The 18,687-nt window shown below is 39.8% G+C and overlaps 1 long non-coding RNA gene across 1 annotated transcript; it reads right to left on the bottom strand.

Annotated features, from left to right (window-relative positions):
• Window positions 1–15,415: 15,415 nt before the first annotated feature.
• On the bottom strand, window positions 15,416–17,002 carry LOC117594531. The gene is made up of 3 exons (XR_004575777.1): window positions 15,901–17,002; window positions 15,734–15,821; window positions 15,416–15,592 (listed from the first exon to the last, which is right to left on the bottom strand). It is a non-coding gene; the product is annotated as an uncharacterized LOC117594531 (long non-coding RNA).
• Between the last annotated feature and the right edge of the window lie 1,685 nt (window positions 17,003–18,687).

Genomic DNA, 18,687 nt, shown 5'->3' with positions numbered 1-18,687 from the left:
AACAAAGGACTTCCTATGTAATTAGAGGATATTCCGTCTGCCGCGAAACATTCCTACATGTATAAAAGTCTAACATTTGCCAACTAGCTACAGATATGACCTTTTCAGAAAGTTGCTAGTTATCTAGCTATAGCTACTTATGTTAACGTTAGCTAGCTAGGTATCAATGTTAACTTTCCAGCTGGCTAACATTTCCTGGTTTCCAACTTGTTCGTTGGGTAGCTAGCTTTTCTTCACAAAAATGAGCCAGTCACTTAGTTTGATAAAAATCTACCTGATTGACCAGTTATTCATCCAATTGTGCATGATTATGCCTAGCTATAATGTTTACATTGTCTTCACAAAAATGAGCCAGTCACTTAGTTTGATAATAAGCTACTGGATTGACCGGTCATTTATCCAGGTGTGTGTGTGATTATGCCTAGCTATTATGTTTACATTGTTATTATTTTATTTGATATAATGTGTTTATTAGAGACCAAACCGACGAGTTTAGCACAAGGCCAGAGTATCCCAATTTGAATACTTACATAGCTGGGTGGGGTTAAGACCTAAGAGGATGTAAACTATGCTGAAAGGGCGTAAACAAACACCAGCTCTCTGGCAAGTGTGAATCTTTAAAGGCTTTTTTTCTCAGAACCAAGTGGAGCAGATTATGAACGTTTAAAGCAGCATATCTTTCCTATAACTTTATCAAACAGTATTGTATTATATACCACTACAAAGCTCTGAATCTGGACCTTTATAAAATGTAAAAAAAAGACAAACTCAAATCTTGCGATTGGACCCAGTTCCTGAATTTTGGCACATATCTGCATCAGGAAGCTTTTATATGGCAGTGAATGCATTAAAGGAAAAAGCCCATAAAGCATTGTATGCAATAAAACATTTTTTTAAAATCAAAATCCCCATTCGTATAAGTGTAATTCTACCAATAGCAACTAACAGAAGCGAGATTTGGGGACCACTCAATAAAATAGGACAAACATCCAATTGAAGCCCTACATTCAGAATTTTGTCGAAACATCTTACAAGTCCAAAGCAAAACCCCATCTAACCCATGTAGAGCAGAATTAGGCCGCTTCCCATCTCTATTAAAGATACAAAAAATAGCATTTAAATTCTGGATACACCTAAAACAAAGCCCAAATTCAAGTCCCCAATTCAATGCACTTCAAACCCAAGAGCTGACACTAGAAGAGTGCCCTCAGTCAGCTGGTTCTGGACCTAACCAATCAAATTGATACCAGCACTGGTTCAAAAGACAAAATAAAAATGAACACAATCATAAAAAAATCAAAAGACTTATATCTACAACACTGGAAAAACTAAACAAAAACACAACGCAGACTGAACACCTATTTCTCCCTAAACAGAGAATATGAATTTGCAGAGTATCTCCAATATGTCAGAGATCTGAAGCAGAGACAGATCCTCACCAAGTATAGGCTGAGTGACCACGACTTGGCAATAGAAACTGGCAAACATAAAAAAAGAAACATGGCTACCCAAAGCGGAGTGTGAATGTGGTCACTGCATGATAGAGGAGATAGAGACAGAGATGCTCTTTTCGCTTAACAGCTCCTCTTGCAGGCAAATTTACATTTTCCTGTCATAGCCTGAGGGACACTGACTACACCTGAATCCATTAGAAATAATCTCTGATTTTAATAGTTTAGGAGTTAGATTGAATTTGGAAGTGATAATTGTTGTAGATTGCTGAAATTATGATAGTATGTTATCACTTATTGTAATCTCTCCTGATTATTCAATCAAATGTATCTATTTGTATTGGTATTAACAGCTATAATGATATTATTCTTAATTCAACTATGACATTCTTGTTAGTATTTGTTATCTCACAAAAATGTATTGGTTTATTTTAAAACAATATATATGGTATACATTAATGCTTTGGCAGTACTTACGCAATGTTATTCCTGCCAATAAAGGAACTGAATTCAATTGTCGGATCTCACAGGGAAACTTGACGGTACGTTTCACAGTCACATCCCAAAAAACTGTGAGAAACCTTAGCATTACTCTTGATCCTGATCTCTCTTTCGATGACCTTATAAAATATATTTCAAGAGCAGTTTTTTTCCATCTTCAAATATCTGAAACATTTTATCAAAAAAGAATGCAGAAAAGCCAATCCATGCTTTTGTTTTTTCAAGAAAAGATTATTGGGTAACACTTTACAATAAGGATACATTAATAATCATTATTAAATGCATTAATTGACATGGAAAGATGACTTATTAATGCATTTATAAAGCCTTGATTATGTGTGCATGTGTTAGAAAACATATTAACTAATTATTAGTTAACTCTTGGAACACATATCAAGAAACATTAACTAATACATTCAAACATAGTGTAAACTAACAGTTAATTAATGCATCTACAAATAATGAACTGTGTGTGGTAATTCCTTTAACAGACAACACCTTTCCCCCAACTACTGTCATTTGTTGCTGAATACTGTCCAGTCACAGAAGCCAGGCTTTTGTCCATCGTGAACATTACCTTACTTGTTGCTTAGTGACCTGTTGCTTACTTACTTGCTTACTTTTTCTTGTGTCCATCATGAACAATAATAACTGTTGTCAATCCTGTGTATTATTTCTTGTTGATATGTAATGATGTTCAAGAACTCATGTGTTACACTCCAAATGTTTGCTTAATTATCACATAATTCTGCTGTTTCAAGAATCTGTGTGTGTATATATATATATATATATATATATATATATATATATATATATATATATATATATATATATATATATACTTTAAACATGCTTGAATGTTCTCACAAAAAACAGCATTTCATTAACTCCAAAGTAATATTACCCAAATGCTTTTTATAAGTAACAAGTAAGGTAATGTTCACGAAGGACAAAAGCCTGGCTTCTGTGACTGGACAGTATTCAGCAACAAATGATAGTAGTTGGGGGAAAGGTGTTGTTTGTTAAAGGAATTAGGGTTATTCTATATGTTGCTTTCTAAGAAATGACTTCTTTTGAACTGATTATATTCAATAATAAACATTTAATTGTTTTTGCTATGACGAAAGACAACAAATTATGAATCTGTAGTTGCATTATGTCATCATGAAATCATTTCAATTAATGTATGAATTCATGTTTGTTATTGGGCCATTCAACAGTTAACAAGACATATTCATGTTTATTAACACATGCACACCAATGATAATGTAATGTTGTTCTTGCGGTGTAGTGTGGGGTAAGGAACCAGGCGCAGGCATATCTCACGTTCGAGGGGTTTAATCAACAAACAAAACAAACCGAACACGAACGGAAAACGATAACTAATATACTGAATGAAAATAAAGTACGCGTCTTAACAAGTAAACTTCAAACAGTACAGACAAGCAACACTCACCCATACATGAACAGACCATAACAGCAACAACAAATTATGTCAATTGGGACCTGGTGTGAAAGATTGGAAACGTGACGGGGTGAGTTCGTGTGATATGGGAACTGAAGGTGCACGGAACGGTGGGGCTGCTGCTCATCTAACCGTGACAGATAATTTGCATCAATTATTTGGATTATTTGGATTTCCATTTGGATTGCAATATATTAATTTCTTGATTGATGTTTTTTGTCCTTTATTAGTTACCTATTCATTTGGTAACATATTTATTGACACAACCACACACAGTTCATTATTTGTAGATGCATTAATTAACTGTTAGTTTACACTGTTTTAATGTATTAGTTAATGTTTATTAACACATGCACACATAATCAAGGCTTTATAGATGCATTAATAAGTAATCTAACAGCAGTTGTCACAAAGTGCTTTACAGAGACACCCGGCCTTAAACCCCAAGGAGCAAACAACAGTAGTGTTGAATTTCAGTGGCTAGGAAAAACTCCCTAAGAAGGTCGAATTTTAGGAAGAAACCTAGAGAGGACCCAGGCTCAGAGGGGTGACCAGTCCTCTTCTGGCAGTGCCGGTGAGATATTAAGAGTCCAATTGGAATAATAAATACATTTCTCTTGGCTAAATCCAGAGTATATTCGATTTTAGACTAGGTCAGAAGTATGACCAGGTGGACAAGGACAGGAACAGCAACGGTCCCCCCAAACCAGGTAATCCGCAGGTGTGGACCAGGACCTCATCTCCTTCTAAAATTTAAAATTGGAGGAAACTGAGAAAAGTTAGTAGTACATCCCTCATGTCCCCCAGCACAATAATATAGCAGCGTAACTCCTTGGAAACTGAGACGGGGGGGTCCGGTGACACTGTGGCCCTACCCGGGGGAGGCCCCGGACAGGGCCCAACAGGCAGGAAATCAATCCAACCACATTGCCAGGCATCAACCAAAGGGACACCCACCAACCGCAACCCCCCTGAATGAGGGCCGAGTATTGCTAGCAGCGTACAGCCCAACTGCACAAATGCGCAATAGAGAGTCAACAACTAGCCAGTGACGCTTCCCCCGAAGGGCATTGGAGGGAGGGCATCCCAGTGGCGACGAGAGCCCACCTGGCAAGACAGCAAGGGTGGACAGTATCAAGCCTACTGGTCACCTTCACGCCCCCGGGCCAGGCTACACCTAATTATAAACCGTGCTGTAGAGATGAGTTTTTAGTAGACACTTGAAAGTTTGCACTGAGTTTGCATTTCTAACCTTAATTGGCAGATCATTCCACAGGAGTGGAGCTCTATGAGAAAAGGCCCTGCCGCCAACTGTTTGTTTAGAAATTCTAGGTACAATTAAAAGGCCTGCATCTTGCGATCTAAGGTTACGTGTAGGTATGTATGGCTGGATCATTTCAGCAAGGTAAGTAGGAGCAAGTCCATGTATTGATTTATAGGTTAAGAGTAAAACCTTAAAATCAGCCCTAACCCTAACAGGCAGCCAATGTAAGGATGCCAGGACAGGAGTAATGTGTTCAAATTTTTTTGTTCTAGTTAGGATTCTAGCAGCTGTGTGCAGCACTAATTGAAGTTTATTTATTAATTTGTCTGGATAACCAGAGAGAAGAGCATTGCAGTAATCTAATCTAGAAGTAACGAAAGCATGAATTAATTTTTCTGCATCAGTTTTTGATAGAAAGTTTCTAATTTTTGCGATGTTTCAATGAGCATGAGCACTTGGATCATGCCTCAGATCTACCTAGCCCTAATGACTTGCAGCTGTCCTTGTCTGAAGTTCTCCTGGTTGTGTTGCTGTTCAGGTTGCTGACGGATTTCTCCTGCGACCACTGCCCACACCCCACCTGACTGTCCCTATATGCTGTCTTCTTGGAAATCTCTTTGAGTCTGATCACAGCCCACTTGTGTTAATTAACCTCCTAGTCTTCTGATTATGCAAAAACATTGACTTGGCTCATAAGAGAATGTAATCGTAATCTTCACCCTGCACAGCCAGAAGTGGACTGGCCACTACTCAGGGTTTGATTCCTCTCTAGGTCTCTTCAGATTGTTGGACTCTACAATGGAGTTTTTCCTAGACAGTGTGCATTATCTGTAGTTGCTTGCTCTTTGGGGTTTTAGGCTGGGTGTCTGTAAAAGCACTTTAGGACAACTGTTGTTGTAAAAAGGACTTCATAAAATACACTTGATTGATTGATTTGATTATGATGAGAACACAGTGGCTCCCGCTAGTTTGGCAAGTGTTTCTTCTCTAGTCAGGAACATGATTTTCTTTCATTTTACATTCTCATTGATTTTCTTTAGATTGACACATATTTTACGATAAGGTTTCATCACTGGCACCATTGGCATGCACCAGCCTTTGGTTTGAGTAACTTGGTCTATCATTTTATCGTTTTCATTCTCTGCAACTTGGCTTTTACTTTAGGTAGCAATGACAAGGGCTCTGCGGGCTGTGTAAACCGCATGTGCTTCTGCTCCATCTTTTAACCAAATTTTCAACAGCTTCGTTTTTAGTCTCATGTTCCCCCAAAACTGCAGCAACCTCTTTGATCCTCCTTACACGGCCAATCTCTGTCACCGCTGCTCTACTTAGCAGGTTGCTAAATATTGGCCCACTCACCACAAGGACCTGTGTAATATATTTTCTCACCTTATAGACGGTGCACAAATTGTGCCATGCAATCTAACTGCCTGCCTGGACTGTTCAACACTCCTAGCGGTTTCTAGATTTCTCTGCTTTTGTAGCTTCTTATAAGTCTATTCATTCATAATGGTAGAAACCACCCCAGTGTCTATTAAAAATTTTACTGGCCTGCCCTGATTTCTAACTCAACATTCCAATGCACTCTACTACCTCTATCGTCAGTCCCTGGATAGAATGTGTCTCTGCTCTCTGTTTGTAACCTCTCTTATAATTACTTTTGAGTGGCACGTCCTCTCCCAGTGTCTTCTTATTGCATCTCCTGCATTCCAAAATGGCTGCTGGGCACCTAGATGCTTCTTATCCTAATTTTCCACATCTGTTCTTTTTTTCTGTTGGCCTTGTGTTGTCTTTCCTACCACCCCTTTGTGCTTCCCCTTAACCTGTCTTTTGTCATTCTTCCATGCCGGACATCTTTCCATTTTCTGCCTCTGGCCCCAGTATATAGCGGTGCTAACTTGAACTTCTATCTTCTTCTTGCTTACCTTAATAGCTATCCTGTAGCGTGTGAATCACTGACCACATGGGTCAGCCACAGGGTGATCAAAGTCAAAGTTTTCTGGTGGGCCGAACTTCATACATAAAATTTTAACATACATTCAATATCATGACAGAGCTATTGAATCATAAGCTGTACTTTTCACTCATGGCTTCTCCATTGTGGCTTTATGTTTGTTAAATTAATCATGACACAGTGTAATATTGAATGTGTTTTTGATTATCTGAGGTTGTATTTACCTTATTTTTAGACCTGCTTAGGAACAGATTATTATTATGTCCTGATATGTAAAATCATAGAATTCAAAGAGGGTGTACTTTCTTTTCACACGACTGTAAATGTATTTTCATATTTTCAACAGAAATTAAATGTGTGGCACAAGAGAGAGCTATGCATCATTCTTGGCCTTGTAACATATTTTGGCGAGCCAGCCAGGAGGGGCAGTAGAAAGTAACGACAACCCCCCTTTTTATCCAGAGACGAGCCTGGAGCTAATGATGGAAAATGCCCAGCACTTTCATGATGAAGTGTGTGCAGCCGTATGGCGTTTGAAGGAGGATGGAACTCTTAGAAGTCTACAGGTACCTGAAGTGGGATGGGCTGGACAGAGGAGAACCCCGCAACCGACCCAGGAGGGTGCTCATTAGAATGGCTGAAGCAGTGCTGGATGAAATAGAGGAAAAGCAGGATGAAGTTAAGGTTAGACAATACTTAACTGACCTATTGTCATTCATGACCGAGTTGGGGAAGAGTGCTGCTACTGAAGATATTAGTACAGAAGGACAAAACCTGAGAAAAGAATGTGAGGAAAAAGAATTTCAGTCTTTGCACAACAGGGATGAAACTGAGGAGCTCAAGTCAAGGCACCCATCTACAAAAAACAAAGGTACTCTGTTTCGAGGTAGACTTGAGCAAACCTGACTCAGTGCAGAAGACATACATCTGTCCCAAAACCCCTTCTCCTGGAAGTGAAAGAGTATTTGCAGGATTTGTTAAAAAGTGGGTGGGTCACACCATCCTGGTTATCATATTCCTCACTGGTCATCTGTGTGCGAAAGAAGGACGGCTGTTTACGGCTGTGCCGTGACTTTTGAGAACTGAATCGAAAGTCAGTCCCCGACTGCCACCCCATCTCCAGAAAACAGAACATTCTCAGTGTTGGATCAGGGCAAGGTTATCATCAGGGAATCCTTGATGAAGAAAGTCGTCTGCTTACAGCCTTCATAACTCTTTGGGGCCTCTACCAGTGGGTATGTATACCATTTGGCCAGAGCTCTGCCCCAGCAGAATTCCAGAGAAGCAGGGAGCACTGTCTAGCTGGATTTAGGGACCAATTTTCTTGCCATACTTAGACTACAACTTAATACACAGCAGTTTCAAAGACCATCTCGACCACGTCCGTGTGGTGCTCCAGAGATAAAAGGAACACAGAGTAAAGCTCACCCCTAAGAAATGCGAGCTATTCTGGCGCAGAGTGAGTTTCCTTGGAAAAATGGTGATGGGAAGGGTGTATGATGAACCTGGCAGAAACTGCTCCTGTGAAGGCCTTGCAAGACAGTCAACTGTTTCAGATGTTGGGGATCCTGTCTTACTACCGGTCCTACATTCCTAACTTCTCCCGGGTCGCCCAGCTACTATATGAGTTACTGACCACTCCACACAATGATACCATCAAGCCAGACCCTAGCCTCGGAAAACATAAAACAACACGAAAGACAAAGAAAGAGCACATACCCTTATGTACTCCAATACAGTGGACCAGCTTTCACAAATATATTCTGAACCAGCAGATGAAGCCTCTAGTCCTGGGCCACCCGGACCTCACACAACCATCTGAGTTACACTGTGACGCATCTCAGGAATAATTGGGGGCGTGCTTTATCAGTGGCAAGAAGGAAAGATGCACCTTTAGTCAGGCAGAGAAGAACTACCATCTTCACTCCAGGAAGTTGCAGTTATTAACCCTGAAGTGGGCTGTTTGTGTGCACTTTTTGTTCCATGCCCTGTCATTCGGGGTGTATACTGTCAACAACCGGTTTACGTATGTGTTCACCTCCACAAAGATGAATGCCACGAGACACTTATGGGTGGCGGAATTGAGTGATTACCACTTCACAATATGGTATCGCCCTAAAAAGAACAACGCAGATGCGGATGGTCTGTTTCAGATGCTGTAGGGATATTTTCATAAACTGTTATTTCACATTAACCTGATAATAGACAGAACGTCTCATGTGATCAATTGTATATTTTTTCCCAAGCAGTCTAATTGTATTTGATTTTTCCACATTTAAATGTTAAGAGAGGCTGATGAATTGTACCCTTGCTCTTGCTCCACTACTGTTCCCATGGTCAGTACAATGAGTGGTTGTTGTTCTCATATTGAGGACAGAATGACCAATCTTGGGAAAATGAGTATATGCTTTAGAGAATATGCTGAGTAATGGTTTGGGGAGCAAATCCCAGAGGGTTGTGAAATGTTGATGGAAGAATTGAGAAGGATCCGTCCAGAATTTAGTATAATGGGATGACCTAATATAATTGTATAATCATACTGTATAAAAATGTGTGTCTAAGGTTTGGAAGTCGGTTGTTCTGCAGACCAACATAGAATGGTTGCTCTGCATTTCAGCACAGCTTTATGACGTCAGTAAAGTCTACTTTTGAATTCACAAACTCCTGAGTTGTTTGAGATTGTTGGTGGGAAAAAGGGGAACACTTTTCCACAACAATGCCCATAGACATTGAGAGCTACATGGAGAAGTGCACTGTGGTAGTAAGACAGGTTTCTGATTTCAATAGCTGAAAAGTAGTGGACTATATGAATGACTAACTTTTTGTCTGTCTTGTTGGGAAAGTGGGTTAAACGGCAGCTGTTTGGTAAGAGATATTTTCGTAATTCTTTCTGATACAGATAGCTGAGAAGCAGACAAAGACAATGAAATCTCATTTGCAAAGAAGTCAAAATGGCCAATAATTGTAAAAATCTATTTTGGTAAATGTGTTACTTTAATCACTGTAAGTTTTGTTTTTGAATAATATTATTTTGTAATTTTTCCTGATTACAATAGCTGATAATGTTCTTACTTCAGGAACAATCTTTGAATTTTGTCTTTAAACAGTTTGGAAAGCTGTAGAAGTGGATTGTTAGCAACAACTCTGACTTTTAAAAGAAGATTTTTAACAATGGAACCTTCAGAATTCAGAAGAATTCCCATTCAAGTCACTGAAGGTTTAACGTTTGATAAAAGTTTAATATAAAAAAAATTATAAAACATATCAAAACGTTGTACACAAGCAATTTATTCCAGACCAGTCTACATGTTTTAAAGATAAAACTGAGTTTCTAGCTTAAATAGTGTAGGAGGAGTAGCAGGCCAAATTATAATAAGAATAATAACTACATTTGAACTTTACAAGTAAAGTTACTGGGGCCTTTACGCTTTCAAAGTATGTTTTAGCCAGTGCATTGGTATAACAAACTTTGATTAATCATACATTTAGAACATATGAAAAGGCTGATATCCATGTCTGTGTACAAGTAGCAAAAAATACAGTTGCTGTGGGTACTCCAGTCAGAATTTCTTGAGTTTGGTCAAATACTTTCTAGTATTTAGCTGAGAAGTATACTGCTCTGGAAAAAAAATTAAGACCACTGCACCTTTTTCTTTCCTTTCCAAAAAAGTCAAAAAGGAAGTTTTTGAGTGAGGAACAGAAGGGTTAAAATTAAGAGACCACTGCAAATTGAACGCGTCTGTTCTTCACTCAAAACTTTCATTTTCAACTTTTTTGGAAAGGAAAGAAAAGGGTGCAGTGGTCTTTTTTTCCAGAGCAGTAGCTCCTTTTAGGTAAGTCCATGTTGGTGTCTGATATCTGATATTAGAAGTATTATGTAATGGAGTTTTTGAAAAATGTAAGTTGCCAGAAGTGTGAGATTAAAAGTATTGAAAGTGTTTGAAAAATACTTACAAAAGTATTGCAAGTATTAAGGTTTAACAATTATAAACGTGGTGTGGCACAATAGTGTGAATTATAAATATTAAATAAATGTTTTTAACTTAGATTACTACAATAATACTACTATTATACTGCAGTGTAGGCTACATGTTATTATACAGTACAAATGACAAGGAGGCATTGTTAAATTTGAAATGAATAAATATACTTATATATATACTAAATATATATCTCTGCTCATGGGTTTTCCTTTACATAGCTGAATTAACATACTCTCTTTGGCCTGATGCATCTCAGTGACAAACTGTACAAAAAGAAGGTAATTTGTTTCCTGGGCGAAGTGACTGTCAACACAGAACAGCCTTGTATTGAAATATCTACATTGCAATCATTTTTTCTGTCTGTTTTGGTCATCTAATGTGTTTTCTCCAGTTGGAAATTGAACAGGGAAAGCCATGTCTTCAAGTTTTGGAATTCTGAAAAAGCAGACAAGGCAGTTTCACAAAAGTACTTCATCACCAAAGGATAACAACTGCTTTCTGATGTCAGCTGTTTTTAAGCATGTGTCCAGAACAATGCCAGTATTGTGGTCATTGTTAGCCTGTTCTGAACCATCAAGTGACTGATCAGCTTAATTGTAGTTTCCCATGCCTTTGTCCCCTGTGTCAATGCTTTCTTCAATGTCTTTTCTGGTCAGTTAAATCTTATGCTAAATCAGTGTTTCTCAACCCTGCTTCTAGACGCCTCAATGCTCTGCATGTTTTAGATTTCTCCCTGCCCTTAAATACCGGATGTAGCTTATGAATGACTAATGAGCTGATCATTTGAATCAGGTGTGACGGAGCAGGCAGAAAACATGCAGGGCAGGGGGGTGCCCAGGAGTAACACTGTGCTAGACCCACACGGAAGTATTATATATTGACAAATACAGCTCGGAGATCACTGCACCTTTTTCTTTCCTAGCAAAAAAAAACCTGTTAAAATGCCAGGTTTTTGTGATGTTAAAGAATGAGACAACGATAAATCATGTCAGAAATGTTTCCACTTTTAATGTGATCTATGATCTGTGATCTAAACCTTATAATAACCCGGTTGCACAAGTGTGCACACCCTCTTATTACTGAGGATGTGGCTGTGTTCTGAATTAAACAATCACATTCAAAATCATGTTAAGTATAAGTCATTTGTTATGGAAACTTTCAATTAAGGTGCATTTGAGAAATATCTGTCTTTCCATTGCCTGGTATGTAAATCTTTACTTTGATTGTGACACACATGTCTGTATAATATCAGAGGATTATTAGGTATTTGGGCGATGTCCTCCTGCCTAGACAAAGAAGGGTGTCAGTTCTCTGTTCCTTAGGAATGTGGTCCTTGGGGGGAAGTAAGATCAGTTGGCCCCTTTAGGTAAACACAACAGTAAACATTATGGCAGGAAGGATAAGGTGGGGGGACAGCCCGCCCTTTGGGTAAAGCCTTCGTGACACAAGACAGATGGGCAACAACTTACCACAACCCTTTTCACTGTAATAAATACGGATTGTGCATGTATGAGAGACTCCTCGGACGATTATGTTGGTAAGTGTTTGACGCGTCTCTCTTATTTGCAAATAATATTAAAATGGTTAACTTGTGCTTAGAGAATTTCATCTCTGTACTTCCTTATTTAAGAGTGTCGATCGATGGAATTACCATCACACATTACACACCTACCATCATTTAAAGTGACTCAGATTAATCACAAATAAAGTTCAGCTATTTTCCTGACATTTCCTTAGTTGCATCTCAGAGCAAAAGCCATGGTCTGCAGGGAGCTTCCAAAGCATCAGAGGGATCTCACTGTTGAAAGATATCACTTAGGAGAAGGGTACCAAAAAAATCCAAAGCATTAGATATACTATGGAACTAGTGAAAACATCATCAAGTGGAGAAAATATGGCACAACAGAGTCATTACCAAGTACTGGACGTCCCTCCAAAATTTATGAAAAGACGAGAATAAAACTGGTCTGGGAGGCTTCCAAGAGGCCTACAGCAACATTAAAGGAACTGCAGGAATTTCTGGCAAGTACTGGCTGTGTGCTACATGTGACAACAATCTCCCGTATTCGTCATATGAATGGGCAATGAAAGAGGGAAGCCTTTTCTTACAGAGAAAAACATCCAAGCCCGGTTGAAGTTCGCAAAAACGAACATCACGTCTCCCAAAAGCACGTGGGAAAATGTGTTATGGTCTGATGAAACCAAGATGGAACTTTTTGGCCATAATTCCAAAAGGTGTGTTTGGCACAAAAACAACACTGCACATCACCCAAAGAACTCCATGCCCACAGTGAAGCATGGTGGTGGCAGGATCATGCTTTGGGGTTGTTTTCTTCTGCTGGAACCGGGGCCTAAGTCAGGGTGGAGGGAATTATGAACAGTTCCAAATACCAGGCAATTTTGGCAAAAGAAATTCAGGCATCAGTTAGAAATCTGAAGATGAAGAGGAAATTTACCTTTCAGCACAAAAACGACCCAAAGCAAACATCCAAATCCAGAACATCATCGCTTCGCCAGAAGATTAACATTTTGGAATGGCCCAGCCAGAGCCCAGACCTGAATCCAATTGAAAATCTGTGGGGTGATCTGAAGAAGGCTGTGCGCAGGAGATGTCCTCGAAATCTGACAGATTTGGAGCGCTTTTGGAAAGAAGAGTGAGCAAATATTTGCCATGCTAATAGACTCCTACCCAAAAAGACTGAGTGCTGTAATAAAATCAAAAGGTGCTTCAACAAAGTATTAGTTTAAGGGTGTGCAGACGTATGCAATAAGGTTATTGTGAGTTGTTTTTTTCTCTCAAAGATTTCAGTTTGTTTTTCAATTGTTCACGTTATAGGTCACATTAAAGGTGGAAAAAGTTCTGACATGATTTATCTTTGTCTCATACTCAAACAAGAAACTGGCATTTTAACATGGGTGTGTAGACTTTTTATATCCACTGCATGTGCAAAACCACGCCCCTGCACATGTTCATCTGTCAATGGCGGCCATGTTTTTCAACATACTTGCCTGAATGATATAATTTTGAAGACCATCGTCCCCTTCTCCGCAGGGTGGCTGGGCTATCCCTTAGAGATAGGGTGAGAAGCTCGGTCACCCGGGAGGAGCTCAGAGTAGAGCCACTGCTCCTCCACATCGAGAGGGGTCAGCTGAGGTGGCTTGGGCATCTGTTTCGGATGCCTCCTGAACGCCTTCCTGGGAAGGTGTTCCGGTCCCGTCCCAACGGGAGGAGACCCCGGGGAAGACCTAGGACACGCTGGAGGGACTATGTCTCCCGGCTGGCCTGGGAAAGCCTCGGTGTCCCCCCGGAAGAGCTAGAGGAAGTGTCTAGGGAGAGGGAAGTCTGGGCATCCCTGCTTGGACTGCTGCCCCCGCAACCCGGCCCCGGATAAGCGGAAGATGATGGATGGATGGATGGATCGTCCCTAGATGCCTTATATCAAAGTACGTGAAGATTGGACATTTGGTGCCAGATTAGTACATTTCTGTGTGTTTTTCAAAAAATCCAAAATGGTGGAAAATCCATCATGGCAGACTTTTTTGGTCCCAATGGCAATAAATGTCATCATTTGGAGCTACACCTACATACCAATTTTCAAGACTCTAGATCATGGCCCTTGGTTCTTTACTACCATGAAAATCTGACCACCTTTAAGACATTTAATCTCATGGGAATTTGCAAAAAACACCCTTTTTTGCCAGAATAATAATAATAATTAAAGCTGCAAGCAGTATTTCGCAGGTTTCAGCTTTAAGCTATTAGTAGCCAGATTGCAGGACACAAATCCAACTCATATTAATAGCTGTAAACAATATTACATGTATGGTTTTTCCTTTTCACGAGTATCCCCATGTAACCAAATGTAAACATGTTTCATATAAACTAAACTCAACCCTGATCATATGTACCAAATGTAATCACACTTAATATGTGATGCAATAGAACTAGCGTTTAAAGCATTTTTCACACTTTCAGAATTGCTGAAAAAATATTACACCAGACATATTAGATCCCAATTTCAAATAAGTTCCTTATGAGGAGATGGATTTATCTACCTCTTTTCAAGACTGTATCTCAAACGGGGTGAGCATGGTGACCTTGCTAATGTGAAAAACCTCAGTAGCACCACCATGTGGTTGATAAAAACAATTTCTACAAACATTTTCTCCAGATGGTCCTTGTCAACATTCATACCAAGTATAATAACTATATCATTATACTTATAGAACATGTTCATCTGTCAATGGCGGCCATGTTTTTCAATACACTGGCCTGAAATAACTTTTGAAGTTGCTAAAAATTAAAGTGCGTAAAGATCGGATAATTTTTTTGTGTTTTTCAAAAACTCAAAATGGCCGCCCAACCATTAAAGTGAAGTTAATGAGTCCCAATGACAAATATGTTCCTTGTGTGGAGGTGGACTTATGTACCTCTTTTCATGGCTGAAAAACCTTATTAAAAAAATTATTATACCATTATCTTTGTAGGCAATGGCCCTCATTTATTGTTTATTGTAGGTGAAAAAAAATTGGTCCGATTTAAAGATCACCATAAAGAGGCGCGTCTTGGCACTAAAGAGGAGCCAGAGTCAGACTGGGGGAGGCCCACCGGATCCAAGTCTCCAGCTGACACCGAACGAGGAGCGGGTGGCAGCCCTCATCGGAATGGTGTCTTTGGAAGGTATCACCGGTGGGGGAGATACCGACGACATTCATGGCAAGTAAACTTAAATTTGATAGACCAATAAAAAAAACACAAGTCCATAGTTAACTCGTTTTATTTAAATTGTGCTCTATTGTTTTGCAGATGATGGCACCGCAGGCCCCAGCGCCCTCGAGGCATCTCCCCCTCAGCCCATCCAGGAGCCTGAGCCTATCCTTGCGCCAGAGCCTGAGCAGGTGCAAGCGGGGGAAGCAGAGTCCCGTCCACCAGCCTCCCGTGCGCCACGGCCAAGGGTCCTGACGGATGAGGTCCTGGAAAGACAGACAGAAATTTGTAGACTACTGGTCGAAATTAACCATTCATTAGTGTCAATAAATACGACATTAAAGCAAATAAATGAGAACTTAAAAAAATAAAACAATGAAAACGAAGTCTGTTTTATTTTAAATTACCATTAAAACCGCCGAACAAGGTCCCGTCTGAGCTGAATAGCTCCTAAAGCCGGTGGTGCTGCCCACTGCTCCACTGGCACTTCTGGGTCTGGGGCCAAATGACAAACGGTTTACCTCAGCCATGTTGTGCAAGACGGCACATGCCAAAATGATGTTGCACACCTTACTTGGCGAATAGAGCAACGTGCCCCCCGCATGTGCCAGGCAGAGCCATCGACCTTTTAGGAGCCCCACGCAGCGCTCCACAGTGGCTCGTGTTTGTGCGTGCGTGTGGTTGAAGTTGCGCTCCTGATGCGTCACGGGATTTGGCACAGGGGTGATCAAAGAGTTTAAAAGAGGATAACCCCTGTCACCTAAAGGGGAAAAGAGAGGTTATGAAACAAATATATTTAGCAAAATAAATTTGCTCTTAGTACTTACCTAAAAGATAACCATGACCCCTCAATGCGCCCTCCTGCAGCCGTCTGCGTACGCTGCTGTGCTAAAAAATGAAGGCATCGTGGGTGCCTCCAGGCCATCGTGCGACAACATTTAATAGGCAGAGTCTGGCATCACAAATAATTTGCACATTGACTGAATGATAATTTTTTGCGGTTGATGTATGCGTAATCATTAACCGATGGTGGTTTCAGACGCACGTGGGTACAGTCAATTGCACCTATGACATTTGGAATCCCAGCAATCTCATAAAACCCTCTTTTAATCATTGTTTGCTGGGCATTTTCGTATGGGAATTGTATGTAGTATGGGATGAGAGTCCTGATGGCAGCCAGCACGGATGACAGCACGCGGGTCATGGTGGGTTGGGATATACCAGACCTGTCAGCAATCTCCCGTTGAAAGGTTCCAGTGGCCAAGAACCCCAGTGTGGAGAGAACCTGGACTGGAACAGGTAAGGCCCTTGACCGCTGGGTCTCACGTTGGAGGTAGGGCTCCAGGTTATTGCACAGCTCCAGGAGAAGATGCCTTGGAAGACGGAATCTGCTCATCAGCCATTCATCCGATTCATTCAGAAGATATCACCTATCTTGAAATACTCTTTCCCTTCTCAAGGGCGCATATGCATCTTCTAAAAGCGACAGGTCAGCCATCATTGAGAATTGTTGTACGGTGGAAATCCAGTTTATAAAGCTGTTTGGATGAGCAAATGACCTATCACAAAGCATTTTACAGCCCGCGTTTGAAACAATTAGCATTTCATTTCGTATCACGTCACATGTATTGGGGTGTTCAATAGTGATGATGATGATGTGATGTGGAGTACCATTCATTCACATTAATAATTGCATGACAATTAGTAATATTCGTATTATTATTTTATGATTTTTATTATTAATGACGTTTAATGGTTATTTAGAAGAATGTCGTTATTATTTCTATTATTATTATTTAAAAGAAGAAGAATGTCATTTTTATTATTTTGTCAGTCATTAAAATTAATTTTTTGGTCATTAAAAGCCTTTTATTACTGAACCCAGTCCGTGCGCAACTGCCGGGCCTAACCCTGAAACGTCATGTAAACCGCACAGGCTCGCATCTGAAGGAATACATATGAATCAAATGCTTTGGTAAAGTCACACAAATTAAACATTGAAGTCCATGTTGCACAAAAATAAACACTGAAGTTTATAATTGTTATGTTGTTGTTTTTTTTACAGTGGGTCATAATATATCATATCTTTTAGTTTGTCCGTGCGTTAGGATTTTTTTCTGCGCATTTCCGCACTAACTCAAAACGTGCGTACACCACCTCCTGAGCTGGCGTAGGATTTGAGAGTGCCGTACGCCAACATCCATATTGATAAATCTCAAAGTCACCGTGGTTTTGGGTGTACGCAAAACTCTAGGTTACAATGGGTGGGCGTGGTGAGCTTGCAAAAAGTGCGACTTTGGAGTCTTGTGACTGTGCCACTATGAGGCCAATATCCTCGCCACTGCACCAGAAGTTGTGGCCATTGGCCCTTTACTACCATATACATTTGGGGATCTTTAAGCCATTCTATCTCACGGGAATTTGCAAAAAACACCCTTTTTTGCTGGAAGTATAATAATAATAATAAATATAGCTGCAAGCAGCAATTAAGGGCACCAAGTAATGACATAAGGAAACTTTGAAGCCTCATGGAATGTATATGTTACTGTAACTAAGCAATTGTCTTTACATTTCCAACTTCAATTAAAGCTGCAAGCAGCATTTAGTGGGTTTCAGTATTTAATTAACATCAATATTATGCAATATGGTATCTAGGGCAAAAGACAAACTGTACACATGTACAAACATTAACCCAATGTTGGATGCATGTTTTTTCCGGTCCAATGGTTTCCCCATGTAGTTTTTTTACATACTGGTCTATTTTATACAACACTTGAAGATCTTCATACATAGATGCCAAATGTCAAACTCCATCAATATTGGTCATTTGCTGCCATATGAGTAATGTTTTAAGTGTTTTTCAAAATAACTAAGATGGCTCAAAATCCATTAGGGTGATTTTTTGGGTCTCAGTGATGAAAATATTCATAGTGAAAAGATAGACCTATGGACTGATTTCCAATACTAGGTCAAAAGGGATGGGTGTGGTGAACTTTCAAAAATTCCAACTTCACAGGCTTGGGCCACCATGGGGCTGATTTGCATGTCCACCGCACCAGAAGTTTTGTTTTTTGATGCTTTACTATATTGGGTACCTTCACATCATTTTTAATCACAGGCATTTGCAAAAAGGAAAGAATTTTGCCACAAGAATAATATTAGTGAAATGGAACAAACATAATAGGATTTAGGCATACTGTTGAAACCCTAATGACACACATTGTCAATTGACTTTGATTATGGAATAGCTTAAATTATTACAACCAAACATTTTCAGCATCAGTGTAATAAAAGTAGATGAATGTCACACTCACAGAACATCTCGTATAGTGAAAAGCTTAATTTTTCAAAGCTACACATT

Source organism: Esox lucius, chromosome 5 (genome assembly GCF_011004845.1).
Source record: "Esox lucius isolate fEsoLuc1 chromosome 5, fEsoLuc1.pri, whole genome shotgun sequence".
Taxonomy (NCBI): Eukaryota; Metazoa; Chordata; class Actinopteri; order Esociformes; family Esocidae; genus Esox; species Esox lucius.
The sequence above is the reverse complement of the archived record's forward strand: the minus strand, read 5'-3'. Positions and strand labels throughout refer to the sequence as shown.